The sequence below is a fragment of the Heliangelus exortis genome, chromosome 15 (genome assembly GCF_036169615.1).
Source record: "Heliangelus exortis chromosome 15, bHelExo1.hap1, whole genome shotgun sequence".
Taxonomy (NCBI): domain Eukaryota; kingdom Metazoa; phylum Chordata; class Aves; order Apodiformes; family Trochilidae; genus Heliangelus; species Heliangelus exortis.
In genome coordinates this window covers 12,400,570-12,427,115 of record NC_092436.1, presented here as the reverse complement: position 1 = coordinate 12,427,115, position 26,546 = coordinate 12,400,570, and the positions used below count along the sequence as shown (strand labels likewise).

The 26,546-nt window shown below is 36.2% G+C and overlaps 1 pseudogene; it reads right to left on the bottom strand.

Annotated features, from left to right (window-relative positions):
* Window positions 1-25,796, bottom strand: LOC139803224 (ran-binding protein 17-like; annotated as a pseudogene).
* Between the last annotated feature and the right edge of the window lie 750 nt (window positions 25,797-26,546).

Below are 26,546 nucleotides of genomic sequence, written 5' to 3'. Positions count from 1 at the left end.
TCAAATAATTGAACTGAAAACTGCATTTGAGCTGTTCCAGATCCCTCTGTCTTTTTCTAACAATACAAAGGCTGTGGTGGTGTTATTTAATGTTTCATGTAAAGACTCCCAAGATGAGTAATTGCTTACTAGTGAGTCACTGTGGGATCCCAAAAGCACCATTTTGACAAAGGCCTGAAGTACATTGTCAAAGTGGTTGTCCCCATACAACTTGAAGATGTCAAAGCTGACATAATATCCACATAAGGCAGATTTGAGTGAAGAGTAACAGATGGAAATGCCCTTGAGTTTCCACAGCTAAACCTGATCTTTTTACAAAGTCCCAAGAGAGAGGATCTGATTACCTGTTTTCATAGAAAGAAGGAAAGAAGGAAAGAAGAGAGAAAAATAGAGAGAGAGAGAGAGAGAGAGAAAGAGAAAGAGGGAGAGAAAGAGATAAAGAGAGAGATAAAGAGAGAGATAAAGAGAGAGAGAAAGAGAGAGAGAGAAAGAGAGAGAAGAAAGAGAGAAAGAAAGAGAGAGAAGAAGGAAAGAAGGAAAGAAAGAAGGAAAGAAAGAAAGAAAGAAAGAAAGAAAGAAAGAAAGAAAGAAAGAAAGAAAGAAAGAAAGAAAGAAAGAAAGAAAGAAAGAAAGAAAGAAAGAAAGAAAGAAAGAAAGAAAGAAAGAAAGAAAGAAAGAAAGAAAGAAAGAAAGAAAGAAAGAAAGAAAGAAAGAAAGAAAGAAGAAAGAAAGAAAGAAGGAAAGAAGAAGGAAAGAAGGAAAGAAAGAAAGAAAGAAGGAAAGAAAGAAAGAAAGAAAGAAAGAAGAAAGAAAGAAGAAAGAAAGAAAGAAAGAAAGAAAGAAAGAAAGAAAGAAAGAAAGAAAGAAAGAAAGAAAGAAAGAAAGAAAGAAAGAAAGAAAGAAAGAAAGAAAGAAAGAAAGAAAGAAAGAAAGAAAGAAAGAAAGAAAGAAAGAAAGAAAGAAAGAAAGAAAGAAAGAAAGAAAGAAAGAAAGAAAGAAAGAAAGAAAGAAAGAAAGAAAGAAAGAAACATATAAGCAGATGGAAATCTAAAATATTTTGATGGCACTATCTAAACTTATTTTTTGTCTTTATTTAAATTACTACTTGGGAAAAAAAAGGCTTCTGCATTTGATGTAAAAGATCTGTTAAGAAAGCATGATAAGAGCTTATAATCCAGCAAGGAATTTGTATACAAAATTTAATATATGAGCTGTGGAATTCCAGTTGCTGCTGTACAGCCAGACCATGACTGGGTCTATCAGCATGAATTCCTTAATTTGAACATGGTTGCAACACTCAGTTTTATAGTTTCTCCTGCTGCAGCAAAGCCTGGTTTTGATCCATTACCATGATGGTCTCTTGGGATGGTTGCTGATCTATACACACACAAAATATATCCCTCAGAAAATTCGTATGTCCATGTCCATTACAAAAGCCTCTATTTTACCAGTCACAGATGGGAATAACTTTTTAATTAAACTCCATGTTTATAATGTAAAAATAATATCTAATGGTAAATATTTACTGTTGCTATTAACTGTCAATAGTGACTTTTGAATCCACTGAGCAGCAGTGCAGCAGATCCTGCTGCAATCCTCTGTACAAATCTAAATATTCATGAAGCCTCACTACCAAGCTTTTTAAGTGTCTTGTAGCAATTTAATACTCATCTTCACAGCACCCCACAGTTAGTTTGTCTTCATGACAATTTTTTTTAACCTGAAGTAATTGATGAAAGTGAGCTAAACCAGCAGAATGAACACAGCAAAGATTAAGTACTTCAGTTCTACCATGAAGCAGCCTTTACTAGATGGACCCCATCTGATGCTGACCTTGGTAAGCTTGGCCTGCACAGAACCCAAGTTTCAGCCCTTCACTACTCACCATTCTTGGTAATTTTAACTGGAGGGAAATAACACAAAGCTGCAAATTTTAAATAATACTCCTACAAATAAAGGAGAAACAGTCTTCAGATCAGATGTTTGGTTCATCTGCTTCCAGTGTGTGGCCCAGGAGTCAGGACTATGATGACACCTTGGATCAAGGAACACATTAACTATTCAGAGTTCCAGATATTGCCAGCTGAGACAGTGCAGTTTTGCTTTCATAATAATCAATTAAAAATGCTCCTAAACACTTGCCTGAGATAACACAGCCTAGAATGTGTATTATTCTTTAATATATATATTGAGACCTAATAGTAAACTGAGTCTGTTTCCACATCACTATCCTTTCTATCCATGCAAATTTCCACTTGAAAATCATTTACTTGCCTCATTTTAATTCTCTTAAAGCTATTGATTACTGACAACAACTGAGGAATCTACGTCATGCAATTAGAGAAATGAGGAGGAAACTCAGGTTTCAAAGTACCACCCATTTGGTATCATTTAACCCAAAGAGGAAAAGACATAAGTACTGAATCCAAGAAAGTAACAGCCTTGAGTTCATAGCTGAGCTCTCCAAGCAATTCCAGGTCCTCAAAGCATTTGGTGTAATATGCAACAGTAGATGGAAAGAGCTTAGTAGTTGTCAAGGTAATTATGTACTTACTATGGAAATAAATTGGAAGTCAACAGAAAAGCCAGGATGAGGAAAGAAGTTGAAAAAAAAAACCCTTGAAGTCCTTTAGCATGGGAAGTTGACTTTTAGTAGAGATATGCTAGTTCTGATCTTCTATCATTTTGCTTCACAAAAAAAAATCATCTTATAATTAAAACTTCAAACCCATTGATCAGCATGAAGCATTCAATACAGAAAGGCACAACCCCTGCTCCCTCCTGCTGCCTCACCTGGGCAGGCAGGGCAGAAGAAAAATTCAGTGCCTATCCCTTCTAATGAAAACACTGGGAAGACTTTGGGCCTAGTGAAAGATTAAAAGCTGCTTTTTGCAAGTAGACAGAGTCCACAGAGAACTGTTCTGTGTTCATGGACTCATTCTAGAAGGGCCTAAGAGTGGGAACTGCAGATTTCAAATTAGCAGCAGTGGTGAAAGACCACGAGATGTCTGTTACCATGCCCCGAGCCATCTACCTTGGATTAAAGGGATACAGTGCTAGAACAAAGATGAGTGCTTTAGTTATTGAAAAAAATATGAAGTATGGTGCTATGCCTGACTAGATTAAAAAAAGGCATGATCTACTTGTAACATTTAGCAGGAGCTTTGGGGAATATTTTTATACTCGATGGATACTACTGAACATAAGCTAATTTACTGAGGTACTTGGAATCAGGTCAAGAACAACTCCTCGGCTACTGAGGATATGCTTACATTTATAATCCCTGTAGTGGAGGACCAAAATATAATTATATAAACTTCTATTGCTATAAGAAACATTTTTAAGTAATCAAATCAACAAAAAAGTGACCTTTGACATGATGAATTTAAAAATCATGTTTGAAATTCATAGTTCCTGTCAAAATGAAAACTCTGTAGAGGTCAATCAGTGAAATTTAAGTGTTACTACTGAGCTAAAAATAAAATTAAAAAATCCAACGTGCAACAATTTTGTCTTAATGTGGAAGACATTGTATCACACAATCATAAAAGATACTGTCTTTGAAAATTCTCAGTAACTTCCTTTAACACAACCTTTTGCTCTGTATTTGACAGCAAGGACGCTTCCAGAAATTTTCAACTGGGTCAGAGGTGCTAAAAATTGTCAGGAATAAGAAAACAATTTTTAAAGACTTCGGTAACACTGCTAGATAGGAAATAAGGGCTTGAGTTTTGCTAAAAATTTAAGCTTTTCATTACCAAAACCCTCAGTACATAACAAAAGAACTGGAAGAAGTGTTTATTTGGCGGGGGGGGGAATACAAAGCCAGCTGAAAACACCAAGCAGGATGCTCTGACCGCAGATAACATCACCCAGGCTCAGAATCCCACAGGCAATATGCACCAGAGCTCTGTGCACAGCTCATTCCCTCACTCCCTCCCAGCCACGGGAGCATGTCAGGACAGGCAGCTTCCCTTTCAGTTCTCCTCCTTAATTGCTTTTACAGTAGAAGCTGTAATACAAAAATGATTTCCTTATGGCTGAGTTTCATTGCAGCAGGGCTTGTTCTAGATTTCAGTCCAATAAGCACTATGTATAATAATACAACTAAATCATGTTCTAACATGTGTGAATGAGATGAAGATAAAAAAAGACTTCGGTGAGATTAAACAAAGGTTGTGAAAATTTATCGCATATATAGAGAAAAAGTGTTTTTTGCCTTTTCCCCTTTCCTATTTTTATTATTCACCACTGCCCCATAAAGCAGGTTTTGAATGTGTGCTTTCCAGGCACTCCAAATGCACGGGCAGGATAAGGGACTTGCCATATATAGAAAAAAAAGGAAAGCATGAATCAGAAAGATGAGAGCAAGCTTCAAAATGTAATTTTTTTCAACCTTCCACAACAACGAAACATGCATGGAGCCTCTCTAGTCAGCTCAATGAGCATGCACAGTGCCAAGATAAATTAGCAAAAAGAAACTGCTTATGAAATCTGAGTCAGTAACGAAGAGCAATATATTCTGGCCCCACTATAGCAAAAGAGAGTAGAGAAACAGCAACCATAACCAGTGAGCACTCTGCTTTGAAGCTAAGTTGCTGAATTAAAAATACCTGTTCTATTTTAACCAAAATTTTGAAGAACTGCTATCTTATGTTGCTGGCACTGAATGGATTACCACACCAGTGAAATTGTGAAATACATGTTCTCGAAGCAATTTAAAGCACATTAGAAATAATTGTGTCTGGCTACTGGAAAATGTGGTCAAATGTAATCCACATCCAAATGCTACCTGGGCTGCGAGAACAGGAAATTGTTTTGTGCTACTGTGGCTAACCTCATCCCTGACCTTGAGCAGTAACTGCTACAACAGCTGAAAGCTGAAACAAAATTAAAAACTTACATCAAAGTATATCATGACAGAATGTAGATAAATAAAAACAGCATACTGAAAATATTATTTTTATGTCAGTCTCCTATAATAAAAGGGAAAAGGTTTACTAAAATGTAAAGAAACCACAAACCAAAAATGGATGGTCCCAAGATGCACTGAAACATCATTCCTATACAACTGGGAATTGAAAAACACATAGTAAGGAGACTTGTAGATACAGAATTAAAAGTGAAATATACTGGCGATGAAGAATGGTGGACTATACTTTTCCAACTCCTTTCAATTTTCTCCTCTCAGTTTATTTTCAATCACTATCACTCAGTCAGACCAGCTCGAGCCCTAATGGACAGGACATGACTCTCCTTGCCAAGGAGCTGTAGAGCCTGAACAGGGATAATTGAGAACCTAAGTGCTTTTTGTATCCTATGCCAGGCTTTACATCTTCTGAACATACAGCATTTGTAAAGACATCTTAAAAATATCTTCAGCACTGTATCATTATCAGTGATAAATGAGCAGAAGGACAGGACACACCAAGTGAATTGCAAAGCTGGATCTGTTAGGCAGAAGTAAACACTCACTGCTGAGTTTAGAAAACACAAAGAATTTGTATTTTAAATGTTACTCAGTGACAACAGAGGGTGTTTAGCAGATTTATAAGAAAGAGCATTCCAGATTTTTTTTCTGCTTTGCACTCAAACATATAAAATCAGTAAATGTCAGTCTAGAGAAGAAAAGCCCCTATGGTTTAGTCTAGAATGAAACAGATTTCACTATCTGTCCTTACAAGCACCCACGTATGTTCACAGTCCAGAAACACATTTCTACCTTTTCCTCCCCCTTAAATTTTTAGCCCAGGCACAGACCTTGCAGTACATACAGATGGTAAATAGAGGTACTTCTTGGACAAAAAAGAGCATCACAAACTTTGGTAAAATTTAAGGTGGAAAGAATGCAACATGCTAGGATGCTAAATGTTTGTTCCCCTAACCCTAACCCATGTGAATGACAGCACAGGGTTTACACAAAATAAATTCACACATAAATTCTAGGTGATTTTCATCCCTCATAGGCACCCATATTTGCAAAGTATCTGTGTTATCCAAAAATGTTTTATCAATGTGGTCAAGAATTAGCAAAAATCAGCTCTGTGTCACTAGTCACCAGTGCACTGGGCTCTGATTTTTGTGATAAGATCACCTAATGCCACTTAAATTCTGTCCTTTTTCTAAGAGCTGACAGGACAGAGGCATATTTGAGATAATGTTTTTATGTACCTATAGGTTTATATAGCAAGAATACTCCCACTGAACCTGAGCCATAACTGAGAACTGTCTTGTTTTGTTTGATGTAGGTGACTTAAAATTCTGAAAATAGTTGAGATTCTCACATTCAGCATGATTTTCTAGCATTTTTTGTATATCATTACATGTGAGAGAGAAGAAGGTAAAGTCCTGGTTTAAAACATTTTTAATTTTACTTACCACTGTAAACACAGTCCAATTAAGCCATACTTTCATTTATTGCTTATATGGTATATTCTAAGAAAAAGAAGCAGACTACACAACACTGTCTGCAGGAGAGGGACCAAGACTTTCCCTGGGAAGAAAACTCTCACTGTCCAGACCATGGCAAGAAGGAGAGTTGGAAGCCCCTGTTCAGACAGGGATTGCCAGGAGAAGCAAACCCAGCCAGGTGTCCAGGCAATGGAATGACTTTCTCAGGGCTCAACAGAGTTTATGGCAACCCACTCAGTCACTGGATTGACCGAAAGGAAGGATCTTCCCACAAGGACAGCATGATGAAAGAAAGAGATGTTTGCTTCTATTTTTTCCTCCTCTGTCTCATGTCATCATTTCGTGTCTCTCTCAGTTTAAAAGGCCAATTATTATAGTTGAGACTTCAATAAAATCTATCTTGAGTTTCAAGTGTCTTTTTGATCAGCTCTGAGGAGCTCACTGTGAGATGCCAGTGTATACAGGAGGCTTGGGTGACTTGATAAGATAAATGAGCATATACTGTCTGTTGTCATCCCTTGACATTTACTGTGTGTCTTATATTTTCTCTCTAATGCTTCAACCATAAAATCATGCTGAATGTGAGAAACTCAAGTATTTTCAGAACTTTAAGTTACTTGCAGTAATGGCACGGCAGAAAACTTGAAAACAGAACCCAAGGGTTGGAAGGAATGTATGTATTTGTTCTTTTAACTGAATCAAACAATTTTTCAGTCTGTGGGGCTTGAAGAACTGCTCAAGAACACCAAACTGAACTTTTGGACCATCACTCGGTTTACTTGTTTATCTTTCCCCAGATGTCTGCCAAGATTATGTAAACTTGAAAGAAAAATTAATTTTTAGAAAGTTGTAGAATATTATGGATTAAAGATTTTCTTGAAAGCACACTTTAGGCATTGAGATTTTCAGAGAAGTATTTGAAATTAATGTGAAGTCATTTACTATCAATATTTTTGTAATATTTATGTATGTACAACATTGGTATGTTCAAAAGATAATATATAACTAAATTAATGAATCCTTATAACACATTTCCAGAAGACTTGTATCTCTCTGTATACTGGAATGGAAAGCTCATAAACTAATAATTAGTGATAAAAGCTAAAAAAGTTAACAACAATTATTCAAAGCTGATGAATGGTACAAATTGAAATACTTATAGTGGGTAGTAAAATGTTTCCAGACTATGAGCCACTGACCACTTCAGATCTAGCTGTAGCATTTTGAAGTAACACTAATTTAGGGTGTCTATTACAGTGCCTGCAGCTGAGCCACGGGTGCTTAGCCAGGGCTGCCTGTCTGTGCCAGCAAGAGCCAGCTGGATTCATTGAAATTGTTGCTTTAACTGCCCAATTCAGCAAACTGCACTGGGAGGTCTTTCATGTTGATTTTGCAGCAAGACCAGTTTGGAATAAATATTGGCAAGCATCCAAAGAAAAGAAAACCTGAACACTTTCTCTAAATGTTGCAACTTAGAAGTGGAAAGATCACTGATGGGACCCTTTTGGACACCGATGATAATATGAATGTGTTTTAAAAGAAGAATGAAAAAACCCAAACAAAGCCATATATATAGCAAATGGCTTTCTCCAACCTTTACAACTTTCCTGCACTTGAAGTTAATAGGTGATTTTAAATTTTACTTTTGGAGTACAGCTCTCCTCTTGTTACTTAAACCTGGGTTGTGTACAATGTCAGCTTTCCATAGCAGAACAGCCACGAAAGACAGGACAGAGCAGCAAGAGGGAAAGCTCCTGTGGTCATTTCATTTCTTCCCATGGCACACATCTCAATAGATGGCACACACTCCTAAAGTATCTTTCACAACAAGCATCATTTAACAAAGATGCCAACAGGTATCTGAGCATAGGCTTTGTCAGACTCCACTGTTTAGTTTTAAATCTTGAATCTGCACTGTCTTGAAATTCCCTTTTATGTTGCACCATTAAATTCTACCATGAGCCAGAAAATGTGGCTACCACAAGAGCTACCAAAACTTGAGGGCTGAGAAATTAATGAACTTCACATTCACAGCACCAAAGCTGAAATCAAAAGCAAAAGGTTTAGTGTATTTAGGCATGAATTAGGAACAAAGCAGTTTGAAACCAACTAGTGTAATTTACTCAAAAGGTTTAAAGAAACTTGATGCCAACAACCGCGATAAATGGATGCCCAGAAATCTGATGTGGTTTTCAGAAGTACAGGAAGGATGGTAAAGGCTGATTGAAATACAATAAGAAGAAAAAAACTAAAACAAAACAGAAAAACATGAGTCCAGTGGGATGCTTGTAAGACAAGCAGCACTGAATGCAATGCAGCATCATGATGCAATACTTTTTTTTCTTTTTACATCATCAAAAGAAAGCTTAGAGCAATGAAGCAGGAAGGATAACAGAAACTGAGCAGTAAAATCTAAACATTTACTTTTTATCTTTTTGTACATGGAGAATGTTGTTCTTATTTTGCTTAATCATTCTAGCAAATTTACTTATGAACATAGCTGGAAAAGTGTGCCAGCTTGATATGTTGTATATAGAAAAATTATTTTGCATGAACTACGAGTATAATTTTTCTGTAATAAAAAAATGCTTTATGCCATCTATGTACAGTGTTTCCATTCCCTACAGATGAAATGCAAAATGACATCTGAGGTTTTTTATACAAAGAGCCAGATTTCCAGACCTAAAAAGCAACTGGAATGCAGTAAAAGCAAGTCTGATGCACCAATTTCCTTTAAGAGTAACAGGACATTTATGGTTCTTTTTGATTAGGCAAACTACAAATGCAGTTACCCTACAAAAACTTGGTTATGCTCCTTTCAAAATATTTAGACAGCAAAACTGCAAGCTACTGAGTTAGCTGGAGTGTAATATGAACTGCTGGTGTCAAAGACCTGTTGCAGTTGTGTGCATGAGTGGGAGTAGTAAAATGGAGCAACTTATTATAAACACTTTTAACAGTGCTCTAGGGCAAAGCTGTTATGGTCCTATTATGTTTAGGAACTGCTGGAATATAATTTGAATACATAAAATCAGCCCACACCTATCAATCAGTACCCTAGATCAAACACCTCAGGAGATTTTGTAGCTTTGCTGAAATACATTCACAGTTGCTAGAGGATGGGCATTCAAGTTAAAAAAGGAATACAAGCAACACTGCTACATGAATGAAGCCTGAGCTAGGAAATTCCTGAGTTCCAAAGCCCTGCCATGGAAGCTCTGCACTTTAGAAAGGGATGATGCTCCCTGTACCATGTTATGGTCCTGCTCCATATTCCACAAATCCGTTAGTGCTCAGGAATATGAACTAACAGAATTTTTGTATCACAAGATAGGCAAAGAATTGCACTGCAGAGGAAACACTAATGAATACTACCATATGTACAAATCATTTTACTAGCTTCTCTGAAGAGAAGAATTCCATTTGGAGAGGATACATCAAAATTTAAACGCTGTGATCTAAAAAAATAACAGCAAAAATATTGAGATGATCATCAAAGCAGGAGAGTACAATGGATTCACTCCTAAAATAAAGAAAACATTTGCTGATTACAAAGGACAATTATTTGCTAAACTAGCTTTCAGTGCAATGACATACACTTTAGTTATCTCCCTGTATTGCCAAAGGAACAATTCTGAAAAACACAAAATATTTTTAAGCAAAAAAGGTGAGCAGACAACCCATACACAGCTTTCAGTGACCACTGAACATCTCATGCTACAAAGGTCCCATGAATCCAAGTGGTTGGATAACTTTTACCCTGCTTCTGCATCTGTAGAGCTTTTGAAAATATACTCATCCCCACTGGTTATTCCACCGCATAAAATCTGTGGCAGCCACAAGGCAGTTCTCTGAATGTACATTTTTAAGACATGCTTTTTATGAACATTCAGACCTGAAGAAGAAGACTGCACCATGTTGTCTTCCCTCATGCACAGAGCCAACACCAAGCACTTTGTTTCCAGTCTGAAACTGAACAGAGTCCTTACCAAAGTCCAATATGTTAACTTTGAATATAGGTCTTAAGGTCCTAACTAACTTGAGCAAAACTTACCCTTAGCATCTGTTTGGACTGAAAGGGAAAGGAGTCCTCACAAAGTGATGTAAACCAGAGTACCCCCTGGGGGACCTATCTGGTGGTCACCCACTTTTTTGGGTGCCCTTGCATCAGCTCTATCAGAGAAAGCAGTAGGTAGATATCTTCCTTTGCTGCAAGTCCAATTTTTTGAGTCCCTGTTTGCAGGGCCCTTTGCTGCAAACTCTGGAGTAAATCTGGGTGTTTACAAAGGGATAAAAACTTGCCTTGTGTAAAACGTCTGTGTCTTCCATATGCACAAAATTGTAACAGCTGGCAGAGACAAAACCCCAAAACCAGCACATGATCTCAGTACAAGAGTGGCATAATGCACAATTTCTGTAACATATTTTAACCATGTCAAAGTACATTGTAAAATGCATTCTAACCTCTAAAAGCTAATGCACTACACAACTTGTCAAAAAACACCATCCCAGATGCTGTTCTCTAAAGGGAACAAGGCAGGTTTCCTGAATAGCAATAGGCAGAAGAAAAACATGAATATGAAAGTACCTTGAAGACCTCTCTTTTGCATTATATTTGTTGTTCCAATTCCTCTTTCCTTTTGTTTACCATTATTAGAATTTTTTGTTTATGCTTTAACTATCTCTTCTTTGAAATAAGTTTCAGCACTTTTAGCATACGCTGCCTGTGCATTGTACCATAAATTAAGAGGTTAAACATTCCCAGTAATTGATGATACTGCTACCAGGGTAAAAGACACAACAGGCCTAAGAAGGAGTCACAGCAAGCAAGTCACCACAACAAGAAACAGAGAACTCTGCCTTGAGGTTTGTGCAGCCATTCAGGGTTAAGAGCACACCACACACAGTAGAACTTGAGCCAAGTCTGAATTTTAGGGTATCTATCTCCTGTTGTTAGATTAAACTAAATATTTGCTTCAAATTTCAAATATTCCAACTTTTTTCCTTGTAAATTTGATTTTTAAGGCAAAATGAGAAACAATGAGAATACCTAATTCTTTGCTGAAATTACTTTGGTCGTTAAGATGTCCAACACAGAAAGTTTAATTATCAATTTTCCATGGGTTTCTTTTTGTTTGGTTTTTTTTTGTTGTTGTTGTTGGTTTGTTGTTTTTTTTTTTGAGCAGTACACTAAGAATTTCCAAGTGTAATTTCAAAAAATTATTTTTCTGTTACTTGTGGTAAAGCAGGAACTTTGCTCTAACTACAGCATTGTGAAGTATTGAAATCACCTCCCAGAATCACTCTGGGGCCTTTTTGGTCAGCCCATGGAGATTTTAGATCTGAAAAAGTTACCTACGTGCTGATTAGAAAGATTACTGTATTAGATACTATTCTTTCCTATTTTGGCTAAAAGAGTTGAGTTGCTAAAGAAACTGTAAGGGGAGTTCTGGTTTTACAGGCACACACATGCTGCTGGGCCTAAGGCAAAATTCAGCCTGCAGCACATCTTGACAGCAGCCAATTTTCCAGTATTTAATTATAGAGTCAGCATTTACTCCTGGCTAAAGCACACACTTCTACCAACACTGAATATAAAAATCACAATAGTCTCTCATATATATATATATATATATATATATATATATTCCTATAATTAATCCTTACCATGTGATTTTGTAACAACCCACCATTTTGGTAAAACAATGCAACACTGAAAGCTGACATCCCATTGCACTGTTCATCATTGACCTGATTTTCATGTGCCTCTTACCTGTTTTGCATGAATTCTGCCATCATCTTTAAGATGGGAGTTGTGCACACAGGTTCACAGTACCAGAGTTCAATAACTCTTTGTAGGACAGAACTCTATGCAGAATATCTTCACCACACTGAGTTAACAGACTGATAAAATAACATCCTGCAAAATAACTTCCCCTAAACTGTCCTACACCATTAGGTGGATGAGCCAAATGTAAATCTTGGCAGCTCATTCTTACAGGGGCACTGCCAGAACCAATACATTTAAGCAAGTTTCTGCTTCAAGGACTAAGTGCTTTGGAAACACTAATGGTTAGGTAGAAAGAGTTCATAGATCTGAGCTGCAATGAAGGGAAAACAAAAGCAGTTGAGATATGTGAAGCAATACATATATAAAATGAGCTTGGATTTTTAATGAATGGCATGTCACAAATGGCAATCTAATTTAAAAACAGCACGAATTCACATACTAGCAGTTCCTGTGCCTCACATTTTAGTGCCACCTCATACATATTATCTTTGTGATATAAACAGTTGGGATCAACATAACTCTATGAAGTTGTCCCCAGAGCATTCAAGAAGGGAATCCTGTCAAACTTTGTGAAGGAGACCAGAAAAGTTAGATTTCTAAAAAAAAAAAACAGTTGTTTACTCATCAGCATCCAAAAGATATCTGATCTTTTAAAGTAGAACTTTAAAGAATGCAATACAGAAAAAAAAGTTTAGTAGATTGCAATGTAACTAAAAAAAAAAATCTTTTGAGTTACTGACAGCCAAACTCTACTACCAAAATGTAAGTCAGCAGTATATCTAATACGATTACTTATCTTAATTGAAAGACTTAAGCACTCAGTCAACATTCACTGACAAGGAAAGACTGTAGTTAAAGAAAGACTATAGTTAAAGTTTATAAAACCTAAGGTCAAAAGGCTTCAGCAATTTATATTTTTTTTTAAATCAAATACAGTGGAACAAATGAGTTTTAGACACAATATTATTTTAAAGTGTTTTTAACCACAAGCTTCAAGGAATCTGGCTAATTAGTGAACTTGACCATGAAGAGTTAGTTCAAGTTCAAAGGAATTAAAATTGAAATAAAAGATGCTGAGGTCTGAGTCAATGCAACTGGCAGTAACAGCTATTACAAACAGATTACTGATCAGGTAGCCTTGTTTCATAAGAAACTGTGTTCTCCTCCTATCTTGTTATTGGGAAAATTTAATTATTCCTACAGCAGTTTCTTGGGCTCCTTCAAGTTCGTACCCAATCCGAAATCTTTAAAACACGTAAAAGTTCTTCAAAAATAGAATTATTTTTAACAAGCTATCTTATTGCTGCACATGGTTTTATTTTGTTGAGAAATACAGCATGAATTTGGATAAGTATGTAACACTGGCATTTTGGTGCAAAGATTGTTTTGCTTGTTTTAGTAATCCTCATCAGAAGCAGCACATGATCAGACATCTGAATACCTGGGTCAACTTGAACTTCAGAGGATCACCACATAAAACATCCCAGTGGCAGAGCACTTTCCTATAAACTTAGTGTCTATGCATCTATGCACGTAGATATTTTTACACAGGCAATTTCATGCAATCACACATCTACATCTTCTGGTATCTAGCTGACTGCAACTCTGAGTCAACCAAATAATTTAATTCTTGCAACTCATTATCTCACTGCAACCTTGTCCTTTACAAACAACAGAAGTCATTAAGTACTGAAAATCAACTGGGAGGAAGACAGAGAAAACTGCCTATGGGTTGCCACCTAACTGTAAGAAACACCAGCTGAAAGTAACAAACAAGTGGATATTACCCTGAACTCAGAATTGAATCTCCAAGGAGGTATCTGACAGTGAGACCAAGGACCTTAGATTACAGGCTGGCATTAGCATGAAAGAAAATAGATTAAACCATCAACATCTTATTCAGGCAGCCTTGAAGTAAACAGCAGAATGAAATACATAAAGAGAATCATCGCTGTGATGAAAAACAGATTTAAGTTCACTAAAGTTGGCATCCAGGTTGTTTTTTAGGCCATCCCTGCATGCTCAGGACTGACCTCCACACTGCAGAGCCCATGTGTTAGGAATACAAAAGCCAAATAAACTTTCCAAAGCTCTGGTACTGGAATCGCCACTGACAGCTTGACATATCAATATTTCAGGAAGAATAAATGACTTTCATATCCAGGGTTTTGAGTTTTTTGTTTTGTTTGCCTATTTGTGTGATGCTTTTCTTCATCTTTCATTACTGAATACTTTGGCAAGATGGCATACTTAACACCTGAAGCTGCTTAAAATATTTGGAAATATTTTAATGAAGTCTTTTGAGAGATCACCTAATACAACTTTAATACAAATTTTACTATTATTATAAGTATTTTCTCTTCATCCCTTGCCAGAGGAAAACTATAAATCTTGTCTCAGCTGAATGAACACCATTTATCATATTCATTTTCTTGTCAATACAATTATGAAAAGCCTTTGGCCTTTTTCCAAGGAGCCTTATTTGCTGGAGAAACTCAATTAGTATAAGCAAGCCTGCTAGAAAAGAGTCTTATTTGGCAATCTAGAGCAGCATCAGCATACCTGACAAGTCATCTCTAAACCATCATCGAAGTAACTCAATCATAATGGTAAAATACAAGGCACAACCGTGTCCCTGTGCCTCCTCCCTGGACCAAAAGGGCTTAAAACAAATTATTTCTGCTCATTTTTGCCATCTGCTGGACAAAATGTAAAGTCTTAACACTGTAATCTTAAAAAAGGAGAAGAATCTCTCAGGTGAGAGATTACCCAGTATAATGTGTTTTGTTATGGACAGAGCTTAGAACCAAAATATTTCCTGCAATCACTTGCAAAGTTTATCAGTACCCACAATTAAAAAGTGGCTATTTCTGATAGTCTTCAATATAGAATAACACAGTCTTATGGTATATTAAAAGCTTAGCCTTTTATCCCTTACCTCCTTTGTACTGTTTATTTATTGAACAAATGCAAGTAAAACATTTATTTTGGCCAATAATCTGTATTTTCTATTTTCAATACCAAAATACAGGCTCTTCAAACATAACAGAATAAAATGTTTGAAAAATAGATTTCCTTTGCTATTAAAACCATTTTCCAAGGGTATATTTATATATATATATAGATACATATATTTGAAACTACAAAAGAAATATGCTAATCAAAGGATACTGAAAGTTCATGTGATAAAATATGCATGTGACCCTCCCTTCTCCTCCCACTTACCTTTCTGGTTTTATATACAGTAAATGAGAGTTGAGATAACAGCAAGCTTATTCTGCTATAATGCTTTGTATCAATACCTGGATGAAGTTGGACTCGGACAAATGAGGTGAAATCCACTGACCAGAAACCCATACTTATCCTCTGCAGCCAAAGGTGAGGAAGAAAAAAAAAATTGAACCTGTGCAAGGGAAAAGAAACTGAGAAGGCCTAAGCTTTGAATTCCCCATAAAGCTACATTTCAGTCTATTTTTATTGTTACTACAAAATAATTAAATCCAAAAGTTGGAGGCGGTTTTTATTTACTTGAAATAAACCGGAAGGAATAAATTAATTTTAAAACAAAAACCAATAAAGGATCCTGAGGATTGTATATCCTTGTATAAAAAACTCCTTCATGGATTAATCCATCTCTTTCAAAAAGTGAGGTGGTTAAAGTCCCTGTCAACCCTCCTCCTGCAACTGCAGATTTGCACTTCTGCACAGGAGAAAAGCACGATGCTCAAGCTGTGCTAGGAAAAACAAGGTAAAAAGAATTTGAAATGGATGCAGCACCAATCTGATTTTACACATCTTCCTGGTTTTATTATTAAGTCTTAGGTTAAGGAAAGCACAAACAGTACTAACGAAGTTAAATGTACCCAGTGGAGCCCACTACAAAATGAGATGCTAATTCACAGCCTGGCTTCAGTAGGTTTTTGTTGTGGTTTTTGGTTTGTTGGTTTTGGATTGCTGGTTTTTTTTAATCTCTCTTCCAATCCTCTGAAACTGAAATTAAGGGATGCTTTCCACTGAGTCTAAGAGAAATGAAGAGCACTCTGTATTATGCTTTGGGACTTTCTGCTCAGAGATCACTGCAGGTTTGTGGCGGTCTGAAGCAGGGCTTACCTCAATGGTCATCAGGATCCTACTACCCACAATACAAGGACTTCTGTCAGAGAATACCAGGTTCTGCTGTACAGCCTTTCAGTCCTTAAAGGCTAATTTCCTAGTTACAATTCTATATTGAAGCATTTCTCTGCCTTAACTGGGAAGATTATTAGTGAGCAGTAGTTTCATTATTTACTGCAAATAAAAAGATTTTTTAAAGCTTCATTTCTAGTACAGAATGTAATCATATTAAAATGGTAACTTTCTTCTGTCCGTAAAATAAAAAAATACATAATTAACTTCAATAGACTTGTGAGATATAAATTATATTAAAAATAGTTTTATAGTTGCTTCACTATGTAATTCAGCACTTTTTTACTAATATGACTGAAGAGACAATTACAACTTCTGTTTTTCTAAAATCTAAAACATTTCTCCTTACTATTAAGAAAATACTCATGTATTATTGTATTTGTTGGCATAAAAAATGCACACAATATTTAAAGCAAACAGAGTTCCACTAGCATGACTTACTGAAGAAAACTGCAATCTGATTTTGGTTTTGATTTCAGATGTCCATTTTCTTCCTGCTCAAGAAGACTGCAGGTGTTGTGATATTAATAGAGTTGACATAAATAGAAAGGAACTGACTAAATCAAATACATGATTCGTGCCAGATAGAGAAATCTCCCCAGATAGCACTTGTATAGTACTTTTAAGCACTTTTGTTGTTAAACCAAATGTAGGTACATTGTGTTTGGAGGCACAGGCTTGGGGGTTTTTTGGTTTTTTTTTTTTTTTTGTTTGGTTTGGTTTTGGTTTTTGTTTTGTTTCTTTTGTTTTGTTTTGTTTTGTTTTACCCACAAAACCATTATGAATTTATGAAGGGCACAAACCTACTTGGATGTTTTCTAGATTAGTAGTGTGACACAACAACAAAGTGACCTCTCTGTGGTCCTTCCCAGTTAACTGCGTGGTTGCCATTGTGCTGTAATTTTAGCTGATTACACATTAGTTCATTTAGCTTTGTTTCCTCTTCCCCACTGTGCCATACTATTAAACTAATGCAAGGGGCCTGGTCTCCCTCTGTGCACAGAGCTGGTATTGTCACTGGGTAATCAGGATCCATCCAGTGGAACAGCATGGTGTAGCTGGTCTTTGTGTTCAGAGCAAAGGCAATCCCTGGAAGATCCCTTGCCAGCCCGATCAACATACGCTGCCAGTGGGAAGGAGACACAGTAATTGATTTTCACGTTAGCACTGAGCAGATGGAGTAATAATCAGCCAATAATGACCACATATCTGATTTTGATTCATTAGTTTAAATGCCTTGCTCAATTTTTTTTTTAAATAAAAAAACCCAAAGATTCGCTTAGCAAACAAGTTTTCTAGTGATAACACCAGTAATATGCTGAGAAAATGCTTTGGATATTGGATAGGCTCTAATGATTAATGCAAGTAAAAACATTATCTATGAATACTGTGTATTAAAGTTTAAAACTGATTCCTGTATTAATATATTTAAAGTACCAATAACAATAAAATGTAACTTTAAGCTTGCAATATCTTGAATGAGGTATAAGACTGATATTCATAACAAGCTACAATTAAGGCTGCACCTAATTGTACTGTTATTTTATTATTAAAAAAACCCAACAATTTTCCAAGTTAAATTTCTTCAAAAAAGGACTTCATTTGTTTACAGAAGACCATGCAAATCTGTATCTTTATTCTGAGATGAATTTTTTTTTTCCTTTAATGACTGAAGTGTGGCTTCAGAATCCTTCCAGCACAAATACAGACGACATTTTATGCAGAGATAATTAGCCTCTATTAAAGGGATGTTTTCAGGATAATTAATAGGCAACAATAAGTCACACCAGTGAATGAAAAATATTTTAACAATATAAACAAACTTTTCAATTAACTTAGAGATAAATATTCTTTTTGATAATTAAGTAATTTTAATACACTTTAGTCATGTGTTGCATGTGAGGATTGTATTTTTTTTCCATAGTAAAAGACCACAGTACTGCAAAGTTTGGTAAAAAAAGAAAAAAAAAAAACATAGAAGCATGGGGGAAAAAAAAGCCAATAAGGAGTTCTCTCTTTAAAACCAGAGTTGGCAATAATGTGTACCACTTGGTGCTGACACTGTAATACTCTATAGTGTTGAAAAATACAAAGGGTAAGATTCACATATTAATTTTAATTGATTACATAGAGAGCAAATTATGGCTAAGCCTTGTTAAACTGCTAAATGTAATCTTACACAAGGGCTAATTTCTACTTTTCATATACAGACCCATTAGTCCAACTGACCTGGATGGTACACACACAGATTTATCCAAGGATAAATTGAGTTATCTGAAAAACTCTGGTGAGGTTGGTAGGAGTATTTTAATATTTGCATTTCCTTTCTGCTGGGCATTGAAATGGCCTGAACTTGCAAGATGCTCAGAGGTCTCAACTCTCATTAACTTTAATGGGACTCTGAAATCACTAGAGAGGAAGTGTTCAATATGGAAAAGATGCAATATAAAACTCTAACTTTATACTCATCTGTATTTTCATACTTGTGCTCTGTTGTCTACACAGCAAATAACTGTTGAGAAGACAGATCAGCTGGCCAGAAGGTAATGAAAAGAACTTGTCAGCAAGACTTTATACTTCTTTCTGAAGGGATGCACAGATGCAACAATATCTACAAGGAAGTGGAAATCTTCCAAATGAATTTTGGTTCCTTTGCCCACTCTAGCCCCACAAAAAAGGAGATGAGCAGGACTGTACAAAGGGAATGATGGAGCAGGGAATAAGTGGAGCTACAGCCCCTAGCAAGACACAATTTGCCTTCATTGGAGGATGTGCTGAGAGAGGAAGAACTCATCAGTTTACACAGGTCTCCAGAACATGGATTAAAAAGAGACAACCAAGTCAAATCCATACTCCTCTAATATGCTCATTCTGTCTTTAAAAACAGCTGGCTGTAAGAATACACTTTCTTGCAATCATACTGAAGAAACAGTTTGGTTGGGAGACTTTAGAAATTATTAGTAAAAGCAGCGTGCAACTCTTTAAATGATGATCCCAGATTTCTGGGAACCTACACAAACCCCAGGCAACTTCAGACACCTTGCATTCTATAAAAAGGAAAACCATTATTATGTAAGCCACATTTCTTGGTTTGCTATTCTTTGAATTCGAGTGTTGTTATTACCTTGATTCCTAATGAACGACCCCAAGGTTCAAGGCACCATAATGTTCTTGTCCTGTAAAATCCCAGAGCACTCAGGGATTTAGTTCATCCACCAGAATACAACTTTGTAAAATAACTTTGCCTACAGTTGGCAATGGCTGAGCAGCATATATAATAGCTTACAGAATCCCAAGTCAAATGCAGATCCATTTAAGTCACTAGGAAAAATACCTGCAGAGTTCAACAGGAGCAAAAAGCACCCTAGATTCCATGCTTGCTTAGATGACATTTAATAATTAAAAAAAATATATCCCCCAAATCTCAGGACAATCTTTGGTTTAGTCTCAGTTTTCAAATAGCACTTATGTGCATAAAACTTATTAATGGCAGACAACACCATATACATACACATCTACTTTTTGTCTGTCATCCTGTGGGATTCTAAGTCCCTTGCAAACTTAACAGTAAACTTAAGAATCCAGGAAGCTACTGTTTCATTGACAACACAACACCAGCCACGTCTGGGGCAAAGGGATGGCTAATAACACAATCAGTGATTGCAAAATGAGTGAGATGAGAAGTGAAGAACAGTAAATAAGAGAAAGATAGCAAGAGGACCTTGCCAGTAGTATGTGGAGTTACCCATTGCTTTTCTTGCTAGTAAAATAATTTTGTTCAAATTTCAGTTTTGAAATATGCTAACCTAAATGTGACTGATATGTTTACTTAAGATTAATTAAAACACAGCAATCTAAAAAATAAATTCAATATTTTGTTTCAAAGTCCCAAGGAAGACTGGTCCATGGATTTTTCAAACGAAAGGAGCTGAAGATTTCAATATTCACAGAAAAAAGCCCTTCTGACTTGCCAACATGTGCCAAGTGTCTGACCAATACAATTTAAAACAGAGAAGACTACTCATGCCACCCACCCCCAAAATGGGGCTTGTAATGGAAAGTCTGACAGACCTTTAACTATAGTGGCACTACTGGTTGCAGCTATAATATTACCCTCATAATTCTACTATATAATAACAACAAAGGAAAAAAAAGGTGAAGGGTCATTGCGCTTTGTCTTTAGAATTAAGATGGCTGTCTTCATCCTTACAGCATACTCTTAATTCTGGAGACATGTCTTAATAACCTCTAAATAGTTCCAACAAAAGAGCCGTGTCAGAGGAATGAGCAGGCCCCAAGGTGTTTCAACTGGAGTGTTTTCATCTGCCTTTATTGCTCTATCCCTCTCCAGAATTAAGGCAATAACCTGTGATAAATTATTCAGGAACTGCTACAGGGATCAAAGCAAAACCATTCTGTTAAAGTGCTGTTTGCAACATTTGGCACTTAGTGTGAAAACTTTTAATGTGTGCAAGCCGAAAATCAAGGATTTTAAATAATTTAACAGCATGGAGTTTCTACAAACCAGCTAAAGATAGCATGTTGCCATTTAGCTCCTTTTTCCGCCGATACTTTCTTTCAGGCATTTCTAGCAAATCTGATGATGTCACAACTGAAAACAAAGTACTCCTGAGATGTGGCTACCCAGTCGATCTGTGACTTAACCAGATTGTCAAGAGAAACCTTGAAATTCTAAGAGAAAATTAGTCAGTTTTTAAATACTGAAGATTTTTCCTAGTAATATAAAATGTGAAGGTGCAAATATAAAAAAGAAAAAAAAAAAAAGAGCAATGCAAAGCACATAATTACTTAAGTCATCTTCAATTATATTTGATCTCCCTGCAAAAGGAACCTAAGCATATGCTTTGTATGCAGATTTAATGATTACAAGTGTATTTTAAAAAGAAAGAGCTCCCTTGTTGTAACTGTTTTTCAATGGTGTATTTCAGAAATATTTAAAAACTGAAAACAACCAAATTCAAGCTAGTTAGAAACTCCTAATAAAAACCACAAATTAAATGAATTTGGCAGTCTCCTGGACCATTTTCATAGTGATATTTTAATAGTGTCATCTCCCTGTGGATCAGAATACTAAGCATTTTAGTGAAGAACTGAAGTGGTTTTGTTTTCAGTACTTGCAAAATGAGGTACCTGAAAGCCCTTTTGCATGTATTTTTTATTCATCATGATAGAAAAATAGCTTTAACCTAATAAATTCTGTTTAAGAGACTTTTGAGCAAAAGTTTTGTTTATGATAAAGCAACAGATTTAGTTCTTTATCAGTAGCTTAAAGCACCGAGTTTTCTTTATACAAATTAGACAGATGGTGCTTGCAGTAGAATTTACTAAAGGTCTGTCACAACAAATGCAGCCAAGCTGCATATTTAATCACTGCAGAACCTTGTCTACCTGCAGCTGCCAACTGCTAATCCAATTTCCCTGATAAATGTGGCAAGAGACACGATCAGCAATAAAGAGCATCTAACTCCATTTTCCTGCAGGGCGTCTTTTGATGAACATTTAGGACGGAAGCAGGGAGTGCACTGTGTGGCCCTGGCTCGTGGCAGCTGCATGCATTTTGAAGACACAGTTCTCAGGTTACTCACTTAATTCTGCCACTATCATTATGTTGCTATTGATCTCAGTAGCTCTTGTCTACACAGCATTACTCTAGATGAAGCTGAATCAGGCAGTTATCATGCATCAAACTTGCTCAAAAGCCTGGAGATTTCCCCTTAATTACTTGTGATTTTATTTGCAAATACCGTTAAAGTGTAATCAAGCAGTCACTTTCCAGGGTCGTTAAGAACTTGCTAGTTTAGGAATATATCACTGGCACTCCATTAAAATTTCTCTACTAAGATGGTTTCAAGCAAATCAGACAGGAGGATGGCAAAATTATTTCAATAAACTGAATCTTCATAGGAGATAAAAACAGTTTATCCTACAGAAAGGATAATGCTATCAAACAACCTCTAATTTTTAGGATTAATAAATGGAAAATATAAGAGATGAATACAAGGAGACAGGACTGCAGATCTTTGATAAAGTTATTAAATACACAAAGCTACAATAAATAAAGAAACTAGAATTAAATAATTGTTGAAATAACCTTAATTATTATTTTAAAAATATATTATCTTAAATCAATGATTATTGTGAACTGTGCATTTTCTGGTAATGTCAGAAATGTACTGGAGACAAACTGTTTACTAAATATTTCTAGTGTATTTGTTTATTTTCTTGTGAAAGTAAGTGGCTAAAAAAAATGTTTTAGTATTTACATTTCCATCATATTTTAAAATAGCAAATTAAAAATGACAGTTTCTTCAAAATTGCCCTATGTAGCAGAACAGAGCACTCCAGTGTGCATTGTTAACTATTTATGCAGAGAGAGTAAGAGGGGATTTCTTTAATACAGTAGTGCTCTAATATATTATCTATCATTCCTGAGCATGCGTCTTGTATCTAGCAGGTCTTTTTGCTCCCTAAAATATACTGTTGTTTCAACACAAACATCTTGCTACACTTAAGAATTTTACTAATAAAACATAATGTGGTGTTAGATATTATGACTGTTGCCACAGCTGAACTGACTTGTCAAATCAATCCTAATATGGCTCCCACAGGCACATAAAAACCTTATTTAGCTATCAGTTATCCTAATCACTTTGTTCAGTTTAAGGGTGCAATACTTCACGACCAGTTCCTATTTATACATATATGCCCAGCCATTTAATAAAGTTGTGATTTATATAATAAATTCTTGTTGAAAAAATACTTTAAAGTAGCAGTGTTTTATCAAGTGAGTTACAACATGTCTCCTCATGCCTCTAAATAAATATGGTAATATACACAAAGGATACTTGCATGGCAAAGGGGACTATTAGGTATGAAGCAGATAAGCTATCAATGAAGACAAATTTGTCCCTTTGATTATAAATGGGAATAAAATGGGGTCACTTTATCTGCAAAGCACTGAAAAATACCAAGGCCTTTCTAAAACCTTTGTACAAAGTTTATTTAGTCATTTGCTACCTTTGTATCTCTCCTGTCTACATTCCTAATTACATCTGTGCATACAGGTGCAAATATACAAGTATATACATACCACAAGAGACAGATGGGAGAGATGACAAGCTTCTTGCGAAATACTTGCCTCACCATGAGTATTTCCCATCATTAATTTCTTTCCTTATAATTGGAATAAACCTACCTTTGCTGCTTCTTGTTCAAAACTACTGCTGAATATTTGAGTCATGCTTTCAAACCAAACTGTGTGAGAGGGAGCATGAAATTTTCAGACTCATCCTTGTCTTCACCTACAGGAAAGCAAAAAGACCAGCTAAAGCATCACATCATGCTCATGCTGTTGTTTGGAAGGGGCAGTGTCAACTTTTACAGGAAAATCTCGCTGACATCATGAGAACTTTCATTTGACCTACAGGAACAAAAAACTGTGGTCTGACATATTTTTACTGAGCTATAAACAAGACAAATTGTTGATCACAAACAACTTGTATGAGACTGGCACACCTGTGCCTTTCACATCATTCTCATATCTCTGGTTTCTCTGTTAATGGGACAGCATTTTGGTCAGTACCCTGGAAGAATATTCACATAAGAAAGTCAAGACTTGACAGTTGGAAAATGATGTTAAATATAAAACTGCAACAATAAATGAGTCTCTTTCACATGTGTACTTTGTAGTACAACGTTTACATCACAACATTTTATGATCACATGCTATTTTTTTCCTAGCTTGTACTTATGTAGTATACAGGAATGAAGCTGGCATGGAAATAAATCCAGCTTGTGTCACTGTTTGTGTGACACCATTGCCTCATTTGATTCAGATGGTGTGAATTTGGAGTAAAAGACACCAAATGTTGTGGGTAGAGAAAAAAAGAGATTGTCTTGGTGAGACAGTTCAAATATAACCTGGAAATACGGATTGTTTGAGGGTTTTTTGTCATGATGCTGAATAAGAAGATACAAACAAAAACTTCTTAGAAACAGCAATCTGCATGAGGATTGATACACTACTTATCTTCAGGCTCTTTATGAGGGTGCCTTCCCTCTTGCATCCAGATTCTTCTTGAAAGTAATTCAGAGTAGGAATTTAATTTATGTTCTTTAAAGAGCTCTTTGTTATAGGGCTTCTCTCTCTTCTCTCTTCATTAGCAAAGTCTGACAAACTGAGTTGCAACTGAAGTTAGGAGGCATCTTGTGTGTTTTAAATTTGTTGTGCAAAGTCAGTGTAAGCTTTAGAGTTCAGTTGCTCCACTTCAGATACTCATCTGTAAAATGGGCCTAAATCCAGTCCCTTCTCCCTAGGAATACCTGCAGAGACCAAATCACTCACCCCAGACCAAGAGTAAGAATGACAGAAAAGACCAAGAAGAAAAAAAGCCCAGGAAATAAAAATAGTCCCAACAGAAAACAAAGCATGGATAACATAAATCTATATGACAACACAGAAAAAGGAAACAACATACTCAGCAGCTTCTCATTAAGCTAGGATGACATCTTCTGAACTGAAAGAGGCAAATATCCTCTGAGAGAATCAGTTGTGATCCTGCAATTAAAACTGCTTCATAATGAAGTTAATATTTACAATGGAGAGGACAGTCAAGTTGCAGAGGCAATCCCAATGTTGGCAATTCCTCAGGTCTGAGTAAATGGCTTTGTGACTTCAACTGCTTCCCTTTAATGCAGGGCTTTCTTGCCCAGTTTTCCAGATTGTTTCCAGACTGTTTCCAGTGCACTGGTCAGCCACAATCACAGAGCCTTCAAATGACAATCATTTAACCTCAAGAGGTGTCTTAAACTAGCAAAATAACTGACCAGATCTGTGACTTGCATCCTGCACCTGCAGCAGAGCCAAAGAGGGAGAGATGCTTTGTGTTACATTTCAAAACGACTGCTGGCAGCAGAATGACCTGGTGGATTTTGGGACAATCCAATCTTGTCTATCTTTGCCCCCTGTGTCATTTTCCCCCTGCTGTTTTCAACCAGAGTCAGCGTTTTTTGTTGTCATTTCTGGGCCCTTGTGTCCTCTTCTGAGACTATTCACCCACTTTTTGTTTCTATCTCTGTCCTTCGACAAGTCCAATTTTAACAAGCCCAAGTCTTCCCTGTTTAGGCAGCAGAGCTCAGCACACAGAGTTCTGCATTTTACTCCAGTGGCCAAAGGCGGTGCTTGGATTCACAGTGAACGAGTCCCTTGTCACATGGAGCTGTTACAGAGCGCACTGGGTTTTACACATGTCCAGCCTCCTTGATTTCCCAAGGACAACTCAGAAGGTATCCCAGCAAGTGCACGTTCATTTATTTCTAGCTGAACTGCAGACCTCTTGTCAATGCTTTTATTAAAATTTGGATGGTCTTGTATATTGGGAACTTGCATGATGAAGTGAAATAAAAACCCCTTCTATTAGAAAGCTATTACTCTGGCATTAATCAGTATGTCACCTGGAAACTTACTCAAGCACTTAATGTTGTAAATCCTCAAACTTAAGACAAAAAGAACTGTGCAAAAAATCACTCTTCTTGCTTATTTTTCCCACAGAAGACAAAGAAACACAGTGCTACTGCTTTATCTCAAGAACTGATATCCAGTGATTTAAATACCAACTATACCATATTTACTGTACAATTTAATTACTCTTTGATTGTTTTAGTAATCTTAAAAGTCCACAGTATTACACAAGACAGGCAGGTGTGTCAGGGATGTGGAGGACCTTACCTAAATCTTCCCTGAGAGGAGGAGTGAGAGCCATGTAAAACACTGTCTGGCACCTGAGGTCACTGAGGCTGTAATTAGCACTGATGCCCAATAAAGGGAAGTGTTTACTCTGCTGAAAGATAAGCATATGAAAAGTGAAGTGTTCTACGAAGTTAATTACACATAATGTTTTTTACCATAGTAAGGAGACTTACTGTGTGGTTCTGAAGACAACTGTGTGGTTCAGAAGACTGTAAGTTGCAGGTGTTGAGGAAAAAAAAGCCTTGCTGCATTATGATTACATTATCAGGTTGTATAAACTTCCAGGAAATTTTAGTGAGAAAAAATCCTGAAAAATGAATGTTAAAAATTACCTGAATTTCATCTAGAAATGTATGTCACGGAGATATTAATTAGAACATTTTTAAAGAC